The sequence below is a fragment of the Olea europaea genome, chromosome 2 (genome assembly GCF_002742605.1).
Source record: "Olea europaea var. sylvestris chromosome 2, O_europaea_v1, whole genome shotgun sequence".
Lineage (NCBI taxonomy): Eukaryota > Viridiplantae > Streptophyta > Magnoliopsida > Lamiales > Oleaceae > Olea > Olea europaea.
In genome coordinates, this window is record NC_036238.1 from 29,592,234 (window position 1) to 29,597,959 (window position 5,726).

Here is a 5,726-nt window from a genome sequence, read left to right on the forward strand (position 1 = left end):
CCCTTATTGATCCAAGCTCAAAACTTGTAAAAAATGATGGAAGAGAAATTGCTCAATTAGAGTATGCAAGTGCTATTGGAAGTCTTATGTATGCGGTTCAATGCACAAGACCAGATATAGCCTATGCAATAAGTAAACTTAGTAGGTTTACTAGCAATCCAAGTAATGAACATTGGAAAGCAATTGGGAGAGTTCTCGGATACTTAAAGAAAACCAAGAACTTAGGTCTACAATATACTAAATTTCCAGCAATATTAGAATGATTTACTGATGCTAGTTGGATATCTAGCACGAATGAAAGTAAATCAACTACGGGTTGGGTGTTTACTCTAGGAGGAGGTGCAGTTTCTTGGAAGTCGAAGAAACAAACATGCATAACACATTCAACTATGGAATCTGAATTTGTAGCGCTATCAGATGCAGGAAAGGAGGCTGAATGGCTTAAAGACTTATTCTATGAGATACCTTTGGGATCAAAGAATATTTCTTCAATACCAATAATGTGTGATAGTCAAGCCACTTTAGCTAAAGCATACAATGATGTATATAACGGGAAGTCTAGACATATGAGTCTTAGACACAACTACATAAGGAAGTTAATCAAGGATGGAATAATTTCCCTAAATTATGTAAGGTCGAATGAAAATTTGGCGGATCCTCTAACTAAACCACTAAATAGAGATTTAGTGGCATCTACTTCAAGTAGGATGGAACTGAAACTCCTTAACTGAAATATCCACCAATGATGGCAACCCTACCTGTTGTTACTCAAAAGGTTTTTCACGGGTTCAAAGGGTATCAACAAGTCATTCGATATGTGGATAGTTACAGCATTATTATAATCCGCAATAATCCTATCCTAGATTAATATAATGCTGGTTGTTACTAAAAAGAGGGTTGAGCTATAAGCTCTTAATAAAGTTCAGTGTAAAATCACAAGTACTTCTAAAAGTAACAAAGGTACTGGAAGAACTTTACCTAAATAAACTTCAAGGTGGTGCCGCCTTAATAGAGAGTTGGAGTTCTCTCTTAAAAGTTTATTGAAAAGGATAAGCGCAAGGCCATAAAAGCGCTAAGCGAGAAACGAGGAACTTGAGAACACGTGATATTCGTGTGTGTGTTCTTACCGGTATTGTCACATGAAATATTTGGTTCAAAGCTTCACGGTACCTTGAATTTCGATTTTACTTTGTTTGAATTACACTATGGTTAGATTCAAATCGAAAGATATCTAATCCTTACGCATGAGTATCGTATAATTTGAATAATTAGAACTTGTTAATTTTGAACAAGTGGGGGATTGTTATGAAGTGGTATGATTGTTCAAAACCAACAATTAAAAAAAAAAAATAAAAAATTTTAGGCCATGCATGCGACCGCATGGAACCCTACCGAGTCCAAATGGTCTCGGTAGGGTTGTACCATGCGACCGCATGGGTTTGTACCATGCAGTCGCATGGTACATAAAAAACGACCGTTGAGTCGTTTTTTGTTGGTTTTTTGGTGGCTTTTCATCCATAAGGTGCACCACTTCGTAAAGCTATACTACTTGGCTATAAATAGGTGATCTTGGGTCATTGAAAAATGTAGAAAAAACACCTATTATATTGATACTTCTTGAGATCAAATCCAAAAATAAAATACCCTCTCATATTCATATTTTTCTTTGTGTTCTTAAGTTTTAGAGATTCAAACAAGTGTTTAGTGTTTGAATCTCTATAAGGCTTGATTAATCCTTCAAACCTTTTGCCGGATCACCCTTTAAACACCAAAATAGTGGGGGCAAAATTCATTTGAGGACAACAATCAAAGATTGTGTTTGAGCCTTCAAAGTTCTTCATATATCCTTTGCTATTTGTTCATCTCCTATACTTCTTTCGATAATTTTTTTATTTGTAATTTGTTCTCATCTTTGGTGGAGTAACATTATTTCCAACAGTGAATTTGTTATACTGTGAACTCCACTGATACGAAGAAATCCATTACTCACCTGTCATCAAATGCATGAACATTAATGGGGTTTATTGAATTTTAGGGAAGAAAATTACAAATGACTTCCAAAGACCGACACAAGCTCGTTTTCTTTGTGGTCTAATTTTATTGCAGAAGCAGGAGATGTTGCTGTTGAAACCAACCAAGGACTTAACTTGTTTATATGCATGCTGGGACAAGCCCTTTTGAAGTCATCAATCAGGCTGTTAAGTAAGTCCTTGGAAATTAAACCTTTCCCCCAACACACTCTACATTCACACCCCTTACACACAGACAGTAGGTAAATGAAAAATGTGCATGGATTGAAAGTTTACTCGATCAGAAGTATTTGGGAAGATCCGACTATTCAGAATTTTGTGTGATGGAAAACGAAACTACAATGGCAACCATCAAATTGATGAATCAAGATTTGGTTCGATTGGATCGGTTCGATGGCACAAATTTCACAAGATGGCAAGACAAACTGAAGTTTCTTCTCACCGCATTGAAGATCTTCTATATCTTAGACCCAGAATTGACGCCATTACCGGAACCCGCCAATGGAGAAATCGAAGCAGTTAGAGCAGAAAGGCAAAAACGACAAGAAGATGAACTCATATGTCGGGGTCACATTTGGGAAGATCCGACTATTCAGTAGAGGCTTTATAGCTCTAATGCTTAAATACCTCATTTGTTGAAGTACTTGCTTGCATAGTGATGTTGTCTCGTCTCATCTTGCATTGTTCATTTATATATGGCTTTCATTTTTCTGTGGAACAGAGTTGTGGAAAAACACACGCAAACTTCTCATCACCGATATATCCTTGTTTATAGTTGCCCTCTATTCTTAACTGGTTTGGCTAGTACACATGGGATGCTTTCTACACCGATGTGACCACCGAGGGTGTTGATGAAGGTCTTAAGAGGTAAAACCTATCGATCCTGTTATCTCCATGTGGGCTTGTCTTAAACAATAAAGAAAAGAAGAAAGTAATTGTAAATGGGAATTAATTTACTAAATTTTGATGGCAGCTTATCTGATGGAGGAACACCACCACGATTCCTGATCATAGATGATGGTTGGCAATAGATTGGTAGTGACTAGTGAGGTCAAGGAAGACCCCAATTGTGTTGTACAAGAAGGAGCTCAGTAAGAAATCTAGTCCTTGCTCAATTTACTGTACTTTAACTCAGTACTATTGGATTTCTTGATATATTATTAATATGCTTCCTTTTAATTTGCAGGTTTGCAAACAGACTAACAGGAATAAAAGAGAATGAAAAGTTCCAGAAGAATGGAAAATTTGTCAACCATGGATTAGGCCTGAAGCGTGTTGTTGAAGAAGCCAAGCAACATCACAATGTCAAGTAAGTTGTGTAGTATCTTAATCAGCAATTCTTCAATTTTGCAAAATTCTTTTACTTGATATTTCATATCCATTTTTAATTCTCCAATGAGTCCTTACATGTATAATTTAGGCCCAAAATTGGAAATGCTAGTTGTTTTTTATTGATATACTATTCACTAATATTTTCTTTTCCTGTTTTTCCTTTTGGCTGCAGGAATGTTTATGTATGGCATGCTTTAGCAGGATATTGGGGTGGAGTGTATCTTGCTGGTCTGGGCATGGAACATTATGACGCTGCCTTGGCATACCCTGTGTCATCTCCAGGTGTACTAGGAAACCAACCTGACATTGTTATGGACAGTCTTGCAGTTCATGGCTTGGGTCTGGTGCATCCAAAGAAGGTCTTCAATTTCCACGAACTTCATGCCTATCTGGCTTCATGTGGGGTAGATGGAGTCAAAGTCGATGTGCAGAATATCGTCGAAACTCTGGGTGCTGGCCATGGAGGTCTAGTTTCTCTTACACGAAGCTACCCCCAGGCACTTGAGGCCTCTGTAGCAAGGAATTTTCCAGACAATGGATGCATTTCATGCATGTGTCATAATACTGATGGGATCAACAGTGCAAACAGACTGCTATAGTTAGAGCTTCTGATGATTTTTGGCCTCGTGATCCTGCCTCTCACACCATCCACATCTCGTCCGTGGCTTACAATACACTATTCTTAGGAGAATTCATGCAAGCTGATTGGGATATGTTCCATGTAAGTATTTCCATCATTAATTAGTCAAATGTATTCGACTTTTTGCCCTCTTGAACATTGATCAGAATTCTATGAAGTATATACCCGAGATCCTTGACTTGCGAAAAACATATAAAGAGCTTACACCGCGCTGCTGACTATCATGCTGCTGCTAGAGCTGTGGGCGGATGCGCAATTTATGTTGGGTATTATTATATTCCTCCTTTGTTATCCACAATAATGCCTTAATAGTCAAAATAACATAATAAGATGAATCTCATGCAATTCAGTGACAAGCCTGGTAACCACAATTTCGAGCTTTTGAAAAAGTTGGTGCTGCCCGATGGATTAATTCTTCGTGTACAATTGCCTGGCCGACCCACAGTCGACTGTCTATTTGCTTATCCAGGTTTGCAACTTAATTTCAGTTATCTCATCCTTTGGGCATCTAAATAGATAATAAATTTTACCTCCATTTTATTTTGTTAATTTGATAATAAAACACACTTCAATGCGTTGATATAATGCAGCTTGCTTAAAATTTGGAATGTGAATAAATGTTCGGGAGTGGTTGGTATTTTCAATTGCCAAGGTGCTGGTTGGTGCAAGGTTGAAAGGAAGACACGTATTCACGATGCCTCTCCAGGTATTCTGACTGGTTCTGTCAAAGCCACTGATGTAGACACCATAGCCCAAATTGGTAGACCAGAGTGGAATGGAGATGCAGTAGTGTATGCCTACAGATCAAGCGAGGTAGTTCAGTTACCAAAAGGTGCTTCACTGCTTGTGACGCTTAAAGTTCTCGAGTATGAACTTTACCACTTCTGTCTTGTGATGGTGAGTTTCTATACAACATAACACTGGTTATATTAGTTCTCGTTATTCAAGGGATAAATAAACCTACGAATCTATTGCCTTTCCACAGGATATTACACCTAACATTTCATTTGCCCCAATCGGTCTGCTCAACATGTTCAACTCTAGTGGTGCAGTGGAGCATTGTAAAGTCCACTTGACATCTCAAAAAGAACCCGAGCACTTTGATGGAGAGGTTGCCTCTGATGAGCCTTTAAGCATGGATAGGTTGCCACAAGCTACTGTATTTCTCAAAGTTAGGGGGGCTGGTCTCTTTGGGGTTTACTGTTCTCAACGCCCATTGAAATGCACTGTGGCCAATACGGAGACAGGTTTAAGTATGAGGCTGCAACTGGATTGGTGACTTTGACGATCCCTATTCCTGATGAGGCAATGTTCAATTGGCCAATTGAAATTCAACTCTAAATAGGTTAAAATTTAGAAGTATATTAGTGATAAGTGTGTTTTTACACACTTATTTAGCTCACAAACATGACTTAAACATGGACAAAGTAGTTGAATTGTGACTTAATCTCGTTAAATTCATGCAATGTAGGTGTTTTTATAGAAAAGATGGAATTCAGAAGAAAAGAGCAGAAAATGACCAAAACGGAACAAAGCGATAGTTCGGGGACCAAAGGTGCAAATATTGGAAAGTTGAGCTAAAGGGCAGAACTAGAATGAAAATATACCAAGTATGAGATTGAGGACAATACGAGACGATCGGAGGAAGAAAGAAGTAACATTGGACTGAATTGAAGAAAAGTGAAAGATGATGGACTAAATTGCAATTAATCAAAAGATGAGCC

General features: G+C 38.0%; 1 pseudogene; it reads left to right on the top strand.

The window, feature by feature from the left end:
* Positions 1–5,343, top strand: part of LOC111375225 — a 10,592-nt pseudogene extending 5,249 nt beyond the window's left edge.
* The last annotated feature ends 383 nt before the right edge of the window (positions 5,344–5,726 follow it).